The sequence below is a fragment of the Amphiura filiformis genome, chromosome 16 (genome assembly GCF_039555335.1).
Source record: "Amphiura filiformis chromosome 16, Afil_fr2py, whole genome shotgun sequence".
In the NCBI taxonomy this organism is placed as follows: domain Eukaryota; kingdom Metazoa; phylum Echinodermata; class Ophiuroidea; order Amphilepidida; family Amphiuridae; genus Amphiura; species Amphiura filiformis.
The window spans coordinates 57,121,619-57,136,928 of record NC_092643.1 but is presented as its reverse complement, the minus strand read 5'-3'; the positions used below and the strand labels follow the sequence as shown (position 1 = coordinate 57,136,928).

Genomic DNA, 15,310 nt, shown 5'->3' with positions numbered 1-15,310 from the left:
GATGTGCGGCCACATTGCCCCTATTTTTCAACTCCCTCACACCCAATGACCCCCTTTTTTGTTTTACTGAACTCCCTGACCCAATGATCCCCTTTTTTGTTATACTGAACTCCCTCTCACCCAATGACCACCTTTCTTTGTTTTCCTGTTGCCAAAAGACCCCCTTTTTTCAAGAATTTTGGGAAATGTTATATATGATAATCTCTCACTGAATGATACCGTTTTATATTTTGACCCAAATTTTCCCAGTCTCACTGAAAGACCCCTTTTATTGGTAAGATTTTCCTCAGTTTCATGCAAAGACCCCTTTTTGGGGGGCCTTCTCACCGAAAGACCCTCTTTATTTGATGTCTAGGCTCTCACCGAAAGACCCTAGTTTCGAACTGCTGTCTGCACATCCCCCTCACTTCCAATGTCAAGTGCCCCCGGGGCCGTCTCACCGCTCTTGCATGTGTGTGTGTACCTTCTTTGTGATTTTAATCACAAAGAAGGTACACACACACATTACACACGATTCGATGCTGTGACAAGCAAAATATGCACCTATGTCACTACCGAACTTGAGGTGAACCATTGTATTGAAGGTTTGTGCCACCCTGGTCATCTATGGTAGCTCTGTCACCTTTGAGAATGATAAGCTCCGTCAACAAAAGTTTTGATAATTTTCCCCCTCCATTGAAAAATCATGCACATGGGATGTAAATGACACCCGTTATATCAGGCCTTGGATCTCCTTTATAAAACCCATATACCATTTTTCTTGTATGTCAGCTTTTTTTGACTCAATATTTGAATACAAACACTGCTAGGTCATGCTGAGCCACCTTAGTTAAAGACATTTTGCTTCAAATCAGTAAACTGTTGCATTTTGGGAACAATACAGAGTTATGATGTCAGGTACATTGTACTTTATATGAATTAATGCAATCCATTTCTGCAGACCTCGTTAAGGCCCTTATACTCCTGATGCAATGCACTGAGTGTGATAATGAACATGATGAACTACAGGAAACAGATGGAAGTAGGTCCTAATTATTGCAGTGGTCATAATAGCAGGTACTATTAGGAGATTAATGCATCAGGTAATTAAAACAGAAAGGTACAAATGAAACCAATAGGAAAGAAATTGTGCACTATATGGACCACAATGGCCTCATCCCAATGGCATAGTTCAATAACCTCAATTGAACAATCATGCTGCAAAATTTGACCTCAAGTTGCAGAAAATGAGTTTTTGTACCCACATTTTCAAAAGTCATTCAATGAATATACAAATGTATTGGGGTTAAAGAACTGTGCCCTGATAGATGAGCATGTTGTGGATCCTAGTGATACAGGCAATGGATATCCCTGGACTTACTCAAGCTCTACAACCCCAACCAATTTTTAGGGATTTTTTTTATCTAAAAAAAATGGCCGATTTGACAGTTTTGACAATATTTTTCAAATTCGAACCCATGTTCAGGGATTTTTTTTACCTAAAAAATGGCTGATTTGACAGCTTTTGACAATTTTTTTTCCAATCGGGACCCATGTTTAGGGATTTTTTTAACCTACAAAATAGCTGATTTAACAGTTTTTTTGACCTTTTTTTTTTTCAAATCGGGACCCATGTTTAGAGATATTTTTCTCAAAGCGGGACCCATAATCAACTTAATTCAACCATAGGTAGGTCTATCAACATGAATTCAGACCTTCATTATGAAAATATTTTCCCTCCACAATTAAGGGCTGGGGTATGAACGTTTGGACAGTATTTATTTTGGGACATTAGAGCACATCAGACATATCGAATTGCATTCTTAATACGAAGAATGTCGTTCTGATATCAAATAATTTTGATTTTTTGAAATTCCCAATGTAATACACATTTTATGGCAAATCATTAAAAATTGATATTTTTGATATTTAACAGTACTCGAAGTAAACTTTATAAATCTGATGATTTATACTTAACGTGTGTAGGTGGGATAAAAAGCCGACGATCAATTGAAAATTTTGACCTTTAGTTATTGAAGATATGGATTTTTTTCCCAAAACACCAAAAAAATTAGGTCTTTTGGGGAAAAAAATCCATATCTTCAATATGAAAGGTCAAAATTTTCAATTGATCGTCGGCTTTTCCTCCCAGCTACATACACTTTAAGAATATATCATTAGATTTATAAAATTTACTTCGAGGACTGTTATATATCAAAATTTGAAAAATATCAAATTTTTATAATTTGTCATAAAATTTGTATTATATCGTGATTTTCAAAAATGAAAATTATTTGATATCAGAAAGACATGCTTCAGATTCAAAATGCACTTCACGCTATTTTAGATCCTTAACTCACACAATTCTTTAAGGTTTGGACCACCCTGTACAACAAGGGAAGAACCTGGTAGCAGGCACATTTCCATAGTAAAATAAGAACTCATACTGTGTAAGTCAAAAGAGCAAGTGGGTGCAACTTTTTCTTGCCTAAATCTACGTCTTCAAAGGAAGGAAATCTTACAGCTAATCTGCAGTCACTCCCTCGTAAATGGGCCTGTAAATGCGCGGACAAATTGTTACCAAAATAGCTCAAAGCGCAGGGTCATAAATGTATGTGGGTTTCCTTTCGTGGTCTCATTCACGCGTGTAATTATTGCAACTAACTGTGCTGCAGGGTGTGTAGTAGGTGAGAGCACTTTGCCCTCTGGGGCACAGTGTTATCTGATGAGCCAGAAAATGAACTTTTCAGTACTTGGCTAAGTACTTGGATGGAGGTAGAGAAGGATTTGATGATAAAAATCTTGAAATAATAGGGATATGTGGCTAATTCTGAATAAGCGAGATATTTATTACTGCTGAGTGTGATGAAAACTGATGTATTTGACACTAATTGTGATGTAAAATGCGAAAGGAAGATTAATTTTCAGAATTATTCAGTTTCTGAATTAATTGTAACATCAATAATAGGAGAATATCTGGGGTATTGTCAATATTTGCATTTTGTATAAATGTCATTATTCTGTGGAAATACATTTACAAATGAATTTTTGATCAATTTTGTAGGTTATTATGTTACAGTTCTATATAAAATGAGCGTCACATCACAGGAAAGAAATATCATTAATGATATTTGCATATCTTTCATTCCTTGCTTCATGTTCAGGTTTAAAGCTATTTCAAATCGTTCGTAGCATTGAAAATTATTGTCCCAAATCGCTAGTGATGGATGTTCGTTTTTGTGCTCTGTGTGCTTGCACTTTTCATAAATATCTGTCAAATATGATGTGTCTACATCATTTGTAATCGCAAACCAATAATGCCAGCAAGTCGAGTAGGGACATGGAGTAACCGGGCATATCAAGTTCTGAAGTATTCCCAGCCTGGTATACTGTCATTGTTGGTTTACACAATGTCAAAAACCACTCCAAATACAGACATGCCAACTAGTACGGTTTCACCGTATTTTGTACGGTAAAACGTGAAAAATACGGTAGTACGGTCAACCCAAAAAAAATACGGAATTCCAGAATTTTGACCAAAATAATAAAATGTTGTGTCTTAAAAAGATAAACAGCTGCAAGATTAGACTACCGACTGAATTACTGGTATCATTTGACCTCTTTCTTGGTCTGTTAAAGTGGTTGCTTACATCGTTTTTCTCTCGACTTTCGATGATGCATGCACATTAAAAAATTATTATTTAATAGGCTTACTAAAATGCTTTCCGAAATAATTTTCTTCCGACTTGCAGATTTTTCATGCACATTAATATTTTTTATTAACCACCTAATGCTATGTCTTCTGAAGATATTTAGTTAACTATTTAGCTCTTTTGGTGCAAAAGAAAAAGCATATAAGAAGGTTTCCAACCTCCTTTTACTTCCGACTTTCGCACCATGCATGCACATTAAAGAAATATTTAATAGGCCTACAAGATGGTTTCCGAAATAATTTTCTTCTGACTTGCAGATTTTTCATGCACATTAATATTTTTATTAACAACCTAATGCTATGTCTTCTGAAGGTATTTAGTTAACTATTTAGCTCTATTGGTGCAAAAGAATAAGCCTACAAGAAGGTTTCCGACCTCCTTTTACTTTCGACTTTCGCACGATGCATGCACATTAAAGAAATATTTATAGGCCTACAAGATGGTTTCCGAAATAATTGACTTGCGGATTTTTCATGCACATTAATATTTTTTATTGAGCATCTTCATCTAACTGCTACACATGGTATGTCTTCTGAAGGTATTTAGTTAACTATTTAACTCTATTGGTGCAAAAGAATAAGCCTACAAGAAGGTTTCCAACCTCATTTTACTTCCGACTTTCGCACGATGCATGCACATTAAAGTAATATTTATAGGCCTACAAGATGGTTTCCGAAATAATTTTCTCCTGATTTTTCATGCACATTAATATTTTTTATTATGCATTTTCATCTAACTGCTACACATTCTACGTCTTCTGGAAGTATTTAGGTCTGCAAAAGAATAAGCCTACAAGATGCTTTCCGACTTTGTTTTCTCAATGGTGCATGCAGTGGCACATTTTTAATATTTTTAATATTTTTCTTTTTAACCATGCATAGACAACTGCTATACCCAGTACAGTCTTCTAATTGACATTGGCATTAAACTGTTTAATTTTTTTGGAAAACATGAACAAAACCCGATGTTAGGCCTACCAACTGATACTATAATGATGATGATGATGATGATGATGATGATGATCAATGATTTTCTGAACTTGAAAGTTTTAACAAAGCATGCTTCTAACAACATTAGAAGTAACAAACCCCAATGTTTCCAGAAATATATCAATTTGTTTGGTCTACATACTTTATCCAATTTCGTGAGGTCAAAGGTCACATACAAGGTCAAAGGTCGACTGAGGTCACCAAATCTTTTAATAATTAATTTTCAACTGTGCATCACATATCCGAAAATCAGCTTGATCAGTCATGTAATTAAAGAAATATGACAACTTTAATATGGCCGCTTCCCATGTAAGGTATAGGAAAGTCAGCACTTTCAATGAGTGATAACTCGTAAAGGAAGCATCTTTCTGTATTGATTTATTACTTTGATGGATGGTTCTTTGGTATTGCCAAATTTGATTGCAAATTCGAAAGCCGGGCCCCTGGACCCCGGCCGTTACGTGCTCGGTCGCACTTGCTATAGTGCTCCCTCGCACAAGTGCTCCCTTGCAATTATGTGATCCACTTTTGGGGTTTCTGGGGTTGGCAGGTATGCAAAAGGTACATATTTAAAAAATACGGTTTTAGGGTGCAAAATACGGATTTTTGTTCTTCTGAGTACGGGAATCTGGATTTCAAAGTTGGCATGTCTGCAAATAAGGTAGGACACCACTCTAAATCATACTGGTCTTTTCTTAGTTAGTCATCCTAGATTATGTTGACAAATTGGAATACAACAATACATGGAGTGATTCATTCCAATCGAGTGTTGGAGAATTTGTTGAGCAAAATATGAAGTTGGAGGTAAATTTGAGAAGCGTTTTGGAGGAGAGTGTAATGTAATTGGCCATAGGCTAGGTAATTATGCTAATTTAGAATAGGTGCGGCTTTGGTGTTTTGGTATCTCATCGGTGTCTGAGGGATTCATCTGAAAGGCAAGGTGGGAATAATGTCTGCTGGGATATATGGTAGACAATGGTGGTTCTCCTGTGGATCAGAGGGAAATTATGAGTTTCTTAGAGAAATTATGCATAGACAATTGGGTCAATGAACAGATGAGAACAATACACAACAAATGCTGTAGATTTTATCAAAATAATTGATGTGGCTACCTCAGTTTGAAGGTACGAGGGCGGTCAATAAGTTCGTAGAACAAGGTACTTGAAAGAGTACTAGCCAATTTCTTTCTATCTCTCCCTTGAGCATGGTCAATATATACCTTAATATTCCCGTCGCAATTTTTCTTGAAACCTTCTATGTCAACAAAATGGAAGTCTTCCGATAGCTCCTTGAGCCACTCTTCAGTGAAGGCTCACCAGCATTGATCACCAGCAAACCTGGTATTATGAAGGTAGGACTTAAAATTTTAAAATAGGTTTCACTAACTGAAGGCCATGCCTGAACCATAATATGGTTAGTTTGATTAACTGACCCCTCTGCCGTGAATGGCAGCTTGACAAACTAAAAATAGCGTACAGAACACAATCCGAGAACAGCCACATTCCTACCATCAACCTTCTTCACACGATGGCATGCCTCAATTTTGCTATAAAAATTGTGTGATATATGCCTATAATTGTACTTTCATTTGGCAAATGATCTGTCATCAAGACTATCCCTGGATCTCAGAAACAGCGATGAAGACCTTGCACTCACGGTGACCGAGTGATGATCTTCGTGAGGGTGTGAGATCCAGGTGCTTCCACTAAATTCACTCATAATTCCAGTGATTAATGTATGCCTTATCACCTTTTGCCACATATAGATTAAACTTGCCTTGGTCCTCATTCTAAGTGTATAGAAGGTGTGGACCTGAATATGTCAACTGGTTTCAATTTTGTACATGAAGATTCCGGGACCCCATCTAGAATACACCCTGTGATACCCAAATGTTAATGGATTAATATTGAAAACACATTCATCAGAGTTGTCATATTTTGTGGCTATCTCATCTTTCTTATTTGGCTCTTTATTCATTATCAATGCCACTGTACCAGCGTGTATATCATTGGTGGTGCCGTCAGCAAGTTATTTGGACCTTGGATGATCTTCAAGGACGCTTATTCCATTCTTGGACTCTAAGAACCATTTCGTTGCTGTTGAATACCAAGGACTTCATTACCATTTACAACAAGAAATTTCCATGATGACCCTGTGTTCACTTCTGGTAGTACCTGTGAATTCATGGAGGTAGGCTTCCTCTGAAGAGTGTCCTGCCCATATACAGTGATGCAAAAATCTAATATCTTTCCAATCACGTTTTGAAGGAACAAGCTTTCAAATGAGACCAAATTCAATACCGTGCAACAAAGTAACATACCGAGTTCTACGAACTTTTTGACCGGCCCTCGTACATTCAACTGTTTAGGTTTTTTAAAAAGGTAATAGAATATGGATGATTATTGCAAGTGAGGTGCAATGTTATGAGAGAAAGAGAGATAAAGATATAAACACAGAAAGAAAAAACAAATGAAAGATAGAAAGAACAAAAGAAAGAAAGAATGAAGAAAGATGGAAGGAAGGAAGAAAGAAAGATTGAAGAAAGGAAGGAAGGAAAGAAAGAAAGAAACAAAGAAAGGAAGGGAGAGAGAGAGAGAGAGAGAAAGAAAGATGGAGAACGGAAGATGGGAGAGAGAAAAAGAAAACAGGGAGACAGAGAATGAAAGAGACAGAAAGAAGGAAAGTAAGGAAGAAAGGTATGAAGGGAGAAATGGAGGAAAGGAGGGGAAAAAGAAGGCAAGAAATAAAAGGACATTGCAGATGGAGACTAGACAGACAGGAAGACATTGTAGATGGCAGTACACAGACACAGAAACAAAAGAGAGTTAGGACGAAAACAAATGGGATAGTAATTAGTATAGGAAAGATGCATGGACAGAAAGGATAGTATATTTGTCAAATGAGGACAAATAAAGGTGTGGACAAACTCAACAGACATATTTTCTAATCATAATTCAGACACCAAGCCCATACATCCGTGGGTGGGGTTAACTAAGTTCATTTCTACCATCCAATCTTATATTCCAATGATAGAGAGAGTTACATCAGATGATACCTGCATCATCTACTACCAGTTGCTCCAGACTACCACTGTAATGTAATGAAGATTAAGTGTGAATGATTCATAAATTTTTATCCCATTTCTCTACTTTTTAAGGGGAAAAACCAGAGAGCCGATACTAATAAAGATTTTGCCCTGGGGATATGACAACATGCATAAATGTATGAAGTGGGGGATACTATTCAACCAGACCAGGTTTTGTTGGTTGATTAAGATTGGTGAAGCATGAAAGTCACCGATGTGACTGTATACCAGAGAACAAAACAGGTGATTGGGAAAGATGTGGAAATGGGATTTTGTGTGAAGGTATCAGACCTGCCCAATCCAATACAATCCTAATAAAAAGGTCCTCTTTTTCCTGTAAATCAGCCCTTTTTTGAAGGAAAGATTTCCTGAAGGTCCACTTCATAGCCCTCCACATCCCAAAAAAATCCTGGCTCAGGCTTGGAAGGTATCATCAACTTCATGTGATAGATTTAACAGATTTTGTAATTTTAGGCAAGAGCAGCTAGTAAATGTATTCATTTATCAAAGGCAATACCTTACTGAGTTGACTGGGATTTATCAATAAAAGCTAATAAAGATCTTTTAGTTGTTGTTTTTTAATTAGGTGTTATTAGGGGTTGAGCAATGTTTATTCAGATGCTTCGCTCTTAGAAAAAGGGTTCTAGGTGTTCTACATACAGGATGGTTCAAGCAAAAGGGTTCTGGAAATTGCAAGCACCCCAAAATGGTTCTTTTTTGGCTTTTACAGAACCTTTTTCATGTTTAAAATGATTCTTTCTGACCGTTTTAGTTCTTCATAAAATATTGAAGGTCAGGACAGCTTAAGGACCTTTTTAGCATGTTTAGGAACTTTTTTTTTAAGAGAGTTGTTTTTCTGTTAACTGCATGCATGGATAAAATACTTCACAAGAGATGTATAAAGAGAAAATCTAACTGTAAGTCATACCCAATGATGCTATGTACCCTAAGGGGAAACGTGTCATAATGTCCGTCAGACAAAACGAGAGAAGGCAGACAGCGCGAGGAGAACATGGCATAATGATACGCACTAAGAGACCTGGTTGCTAAGCATTATGACAAATTCATGAAACAATGATCTCTCTAGTCCTTAGAGAGGATTTAGGTGGTATGAGTTTTTGAACTGTTGATGAACATCTTGATAATATTTTGGTCAGATTTTACATTGTGAATGGAATATGAAATTGGGGAGATAGGAATAAAATGAGTGAAGTGATGATGGTGTACTCTGGCCACACTAGTTAAACAGACATAAAATTCTGCGTAATTATAGAGTTAAGGATAATGCTTAAGTTACAATGCTTGTTGAAAAATATGGTAAAAAAAAAATGTTTTAAAATCATGACGCAATAATGTCAAATTTCACTGAGACTTCATTAGCCAATGATCTGCCGACTTGGATCAACCATCCACTGCCTTAAATCACTAAATAGATTCATCAGATTTGTTGGTAAACATTACACCAAAATCATGTCATCAACTTGTACTATGCTAAAATCCTTTGCAAGGAGCGTGATGCAAGTACAAGAAGAATCAAAGAATCCATTTGGATCAGGAGAAGAGGAACATGAACAGAGATGAGGGGCACACTTCCTTAGTCACATGTATGATCCTCTCCTGGCTGATAATACACCCGCTTCAGTCTTGATATGTTAACCAAGGGTAAGGATCTACAACCATCATTCTGATGATGCCTACGGACTATGATAGGCATAACTGTCATTAGTGAGTTAAAGTTTGGTTTTGTTTAAACGAATTTTTTTATAATAATAACATCCACTGTCTGCATGTTTGGTCTGTGTGAGGAGATGACAGCAGGTGAGAGATGAAAGTCCCAGGAACCAGCGAACAAAATATATGGCATATCCGCACTGCAAGTAGGATAATACACTATTAATGTTCCTTCAAGGCAGAACTGTGAATAAGCAATTTGTCTCTTTCAATATCTTATCAAAGAGTCAAAGAACTTTCAAAAAATTTGACGATTTTTAAAGAAATGATACATTTTGTGGAATTCATGCTAGAATACTCCATAGCAATAGCTGCCCTGTAGACATGTTGATCATTTCTGCATTCTATATTGTACATAATCTAAAAATATAACATCAGGCAGTTATTGCAGATTGGGCCTTCTTGCCCTAAACCTCCAATATGTTTCTACATGTGTTATATTCCAATATGTATCATGCATTACACACTGACACATTGTATTTCTGAGAGGCATTGACATTACACTGACAAGAAGTGCATTTTAATTTTTAAAAATGCATGTCTCAGTTTTGGGAATTTTTGACTTTGAAGAATTGGAGGAAAAGGAATGTACTATTCCAGTTGAAATCCATACACCCCCTATGGAAGACATGATTTTATTCTCCCACACAGGGAGTGTGAATATCAAATGGGGTAACCTGAATGGGTGACTCCATTTGAAATCTACACCCCCTGTGTGGGAGATTAAGGTCATGTCTGCAATAGGGGGTGTATGGATTTCAACTGGAATAGCTTGATGTCTAGGCTAATCAATTGTGAAATATTAGAAATAAATTTGAACAAAACAATAGATTATATTATCACTCTGGATGACATATGTAAAGATATGAATATACTGCTAGAGTTGAATGCCCTTTCTTCTTTATAAAAAGAAATTTCAGCAACTTCATAAATCAGTGCATGCATAAAAACATATTTGCAAGGGGTTCCTGTATGATTCGTGATTATTTAGTTTGCTCCAATATCATGAATATAGCTGTCCCTGGATCCCTCTGAGGCCAGCCCATAGACCCCCCCTGCATATCACTCATATCACCCATCAACCCTTCGCTCAGTAGGAACATGCTGTATGCATTTTGCAAAATGCTGTATTCCAAGTGCATTCAAAGGAAATTTGTGGGTGAAACAAGAACTACACAGTATTTTTTAATAGGAGATGGTTGAGACATACTGAACACCTTAGTTTCTCTTGGAAGTTTAAAACCTCTCAGGAGGACATTCAGAGGACTTAAACCTCCTGAGTGAAACCTCTGAGGTTCAGACCAATTGGAGATGGCCTTTACAACCTCTGAAGAGGACATTCCCATGGCCTGGACCTCCTAGTGAAACCTCTGAGGTTCAGACCAATTGGAGATGGCCTTTACAACCTCTGAAGAGGACATTCCCATTGCCTGGACCTCCTAGTGAAACCTCTGAGGTTCAGACCTCTTGGATGTTTGGCTTTTAAAACCTGTGTGAGGAGGCCATTCACAGAGCCTGAATCTCCTATGCCTCTGAGGTTCAAAACTCTTGGAGGTGTAGCCTTTAGAACCTCTGAGGAGGACATTTGCAGGACCTTAACCTCCTAGTGAGACCTAGGAAGCTCAAACCTCTTGGAGGTTTAGCCTTTAAAACCTCTGAGGTTCACACCTCTTGGAGGTTTGTCCTTCACAACCTCTGAAGCCCGGCTCTGAAGAGGACATTCACAGGGCCTGAACCTCCTAGTGAAACCTCTTGAGGTTCAAACTTCTTGGAGGTTTGCCCTTTACAACCTGTCTGAGGAGGACATTCACAGGGCCTGAACCTCCTAGTGAGACTTCTGAGGTTCAGACTTCTTGGAGGTTGCCTTCCATATGAACATGACTATCAGACAGGTACAAGACGTAAATGACAAGAAAAGATTATAATCTGACAAGTCAAAATCCGAATCATGCATCAGTCAATTTGGTTTGCTGCATAAGGCCTACATATGGATACGTACAATAATAAAAGCAATGGAATTTCATCTAGCAAGAAAGAAAGCCATACACTTGCCAAAGGGGACAACATGATTTCAATTTCATTTTTGCGGATTATTGGCATTACTTGCATTGCTATACTGACAATAATGGGACATGGTACTGTACAAAAAAACCACACACAAAAAAAAAAACATTTATTTGAAAATTTAGCTACTCTGTTACTTAAATGTGTAACTTCTTTATGAGAATTATGGCCTCCCTTGTAATTGTGTAGACTGAATTGAAGAAATCAACAAACAGTGGATGTTTATCTTTGGACCTTGATGTTGATGTGCCATCATAAGGATTTTGCTTTTAATATATTTTCATTGTGTTTCTAACACTGCGATCATGGCGATGGTATATTGTGGTGGTGTGAATAGGGGTGTGCGCTGCAAATTCCCAATTTTTTTAAGCATTTTTTTTTTCAATAAAATTTTGGTCTGGGAATCCCCCAATTTTATGCTAGAAACTCACATGTCTTCTTTAGGGGGTGCCATTAATTTCTGGAATAGCCTAATGGTTATTATGGTGTGTCTTGGGCCACTGCCATCAGCAAATTTCTCTGAAGTGTGCTGAGGCTTACTGGTTGTGTATATATAGCGAACTATAAATCACTTTTTTTGGTTTTTTCCAACAGACTTTCTCCAAATTGATCAGGAAAAACTCATTTACTGAATAGTTTGGGAATATAAAAGAATGAATCTATTTTAGTTTTAATGTTGACTTTTAAAGTAGCGGTACATTGTTTAATGGTTTTTAAGTTGATGGGGAAGGAAAGTCTGCAAGGGAAATCCAGTTTTGTTGCTTTTGTGTTTGTTCTTATTAACTAATTAGGTAAAATGTTGATATAGGTATGGCCATTTTGCAGGTTTTGTTTTGTTTTTCATTTTATTTTTATTTAAAAGCAGAAATCTTAATAATGTGATTCAACAACTATATTGCCTTGATTTTTCTTCTGGTACTTTCCAATCTGTATTGCAAATGTTGTGTTTTATTTGATTGATTTCAATTTCTCATGTGATTTTCAAATGTCCCAATTTGTACTTTTTTATCCATACAACAGCTGCAAGCAGTAGCAGCCCTTAAAATCCCCCCCATTTGCTCCTACTTTTAAGCCCTTGTCAGCCTTAAAACCCAAAATTACGAAAATTTGTTTATTTGTTTTATACAAAATTTGTTGATGTTGCCCTCCCTGAAATTCCCTTTGCCCCCTCCCCCATGGCCCCAGAAAAAAATCCTGGCACCTCCACTGGCTGCAAAACCTTTGAATCACTTCATAAATGGCTATTGTTACTTTCTTTGTCATAAACTGAATTTTGAGAAAATTAACAATCAACTACCTTTTATAATATCAATATTACTATTTTGTAACCCTTTATCATGAAACAAACTGGCAAATGAATTTTATATGAAATAAACGTGATTTTGATTTATCAAAAGATACATAGTGTACAATTTTTGGATTGGAATGTACAAAGTCTAGGTACTCTGTATTATTATATTGACAGAGATAATGGGCCTTTATTGATTCTCTTATTTGGTCATCTGATACACCTTATTTTCACGCAGTGTGACAATGATATGAACAATTCCCATAATGCATCACTTTATACTTGACAATTGCAAGTGCCACTGATTTTCCAGTTTTAGCAGTTAACTACAAAACTGGATGCATTAATTTATAGAAAATGAACTAGGAAGCTAATAATCATATCATATTTCCATAGGTCTTCCAGTTCTTGAGTTAAGACCAATAATATATCAAAATCAAATGCCCCCCCTCGAGAAAATCATTCCCCTTATGCCTCCCTTATATCATGCCTTGGGATCTCCTTTATAGAACCCGTACCGTTCATCTTGTGTGTCAACTTTATTTGTCTCAATGTTTGAGTGCAAACACTGCTAGATCATGCTCCCCTTTGACCCACCTTAAAATGGCTTTAGGATTTGAGAAACAAGTGTATTACAGGGGATTTTCTTTACTTATTTCTCCAAGCAAGAGATGAAAGTGAAAAAAATGACGCAAGGAAAACTAGCTGAGCTAAATCAATGTACATTTTGATATCTTTTGACTGGCCATTAAATGTTCCGGCTAAAATATGATGAAAATCCCATCAAAACATGATTTGCAGTTGCTGAGGTATATAATCATTTTTATGTTTATGTTTTAGATACAATTAAAATTTGAATACGTCATATCTGAGTGAGAATTATTTTTTAAACATGCTCATTCAATTTGTATAATTCCCACTATAGAAGCTTGAACTTCTTATTTTATATACAGAAAAGAAATAGACTCACCCTGTAACTTAACCGGTGATCAGTGGGATAATGGGCTATTCCAGTTGGGACCCGTACACGCTGTATGGAAGACAAAACCTTAATCTTTCACATAGGGAGTGTGAATTTCAAACAGGGCTACCTGAATATTGGTGGGTGACTTCATTTGCAATCTACACCTCCTGTGTCGGAGATTAAGATCATGTCTTCCATGGGGGGTGTATGTATTTTAACTGGAATTGCCCAATGTAAAAATAGAATTAGAAAAATTTGTTTTACAGGATATAAAATTCCTTGTCAAAAACATATTTTCTTACAAAATAACAACTTTTGATGACAAATGTCTTATAATGCAGCAAATAATAAGGAAATTAAAAGTGTTATGTGCAGTCCCTTGAGGATAAAGAGCCAGGATTTATGTTTGATGTTGCATCATGGGATTGAGAACAGAGTTGCTGGTTTTTACACTGTAAAATGTCAGCCAGCTAATTGTCGCAAACAATCTTCCTCCTAACAGAATAGCTGTCGGCAAATTCTCACCAAACTTGTCTTCTTTATGTCAATGTAGGCTCCTATAGGGTTTCTTTCTCTATAGATAGTTTTAACTGATTTAAACTTTGAGAATAATGAAAAAGTAAAGGAACTGAAATATTTATTATTAGAATATGGAAAATTCAGTGTAAAAGTGGGAAGTTTTGACGATCGAGTCTTCAAAATTCTTTGTATCACAATTTTGATTCACTCATAATTGTTAATATGAGTGACATGTGGTGCAAGATAAGTAAGTCTAGTGAATCTGGTCACTTACCGAGAGTAATTTTATGAGAAAGTCTAGAGAATCTGGTGAGTGTCTGTGAGTAATTTTGTGAGTCAGTCTAGTGAATCTGGTGAGTGACTGAGTAATTTTGTGAGTAAGTCTAGTGAATCTGGTGAGTGACTGAGTAATTTTGTGAGTAAGTCTAGTGAATCTGTTGAGGGACTGAGAGTAATTTTATGAGTAAGTCTAGTGAATCTGGTGAGTGACAGAGTAATTTTATGAGTAAGTCTAGTGAATCTGGTGAGTGAATGTGAGTAATTGTGTGAGTGAATCTGGTATTAAAGAGAGCCTGAGAAATTACATGAGAAATGAAAATCTACATAAAAACTTGGCCAGTAAAATAGTGTTCAATGATATAAAACCTACATACAGCCAGGCAAGTAAGACAGTAATGGGTTATTCCAGATGAACTCCATATACACCCCCTATGGAAGACATGATCTTAATGCTCTGCGTGCTAGCCATGCGCTTCAATGGAAAAATGTGTCGTTTTGAAATATTTTCTCAAAATATCAAGAGTTATCTTAAGAACTACTGAATCAATACTAGGCTTGTTTGTACTCATTTTAATGCATTTTTCATGCTGATTCCAAATATGGTCATGACAAATTTTGAATTTTGAATTTTTTTTTTAAATTGTCGTCTGCAGTCGACACCCGCGTGAAGAGAGTTAATATTCCACACAGGTGATGTAT

At 36.5% G+C, this 15,310-nt stretch overlaps 1 protein-coding gene across 1 annotated transcript in view; it reads left to right on the top strand.

Moving 5' to 3' along the window:
- The window catches only part of LOC140136248 (docking protein 5-like), a 203,851-nt gene that overhangs the window by 139,476 nt on the left and 49,065 nt on the right, over window positions 1-15,310 (top strand). The gene's annotated exons all lie outside the window — the stretch shown is intronic.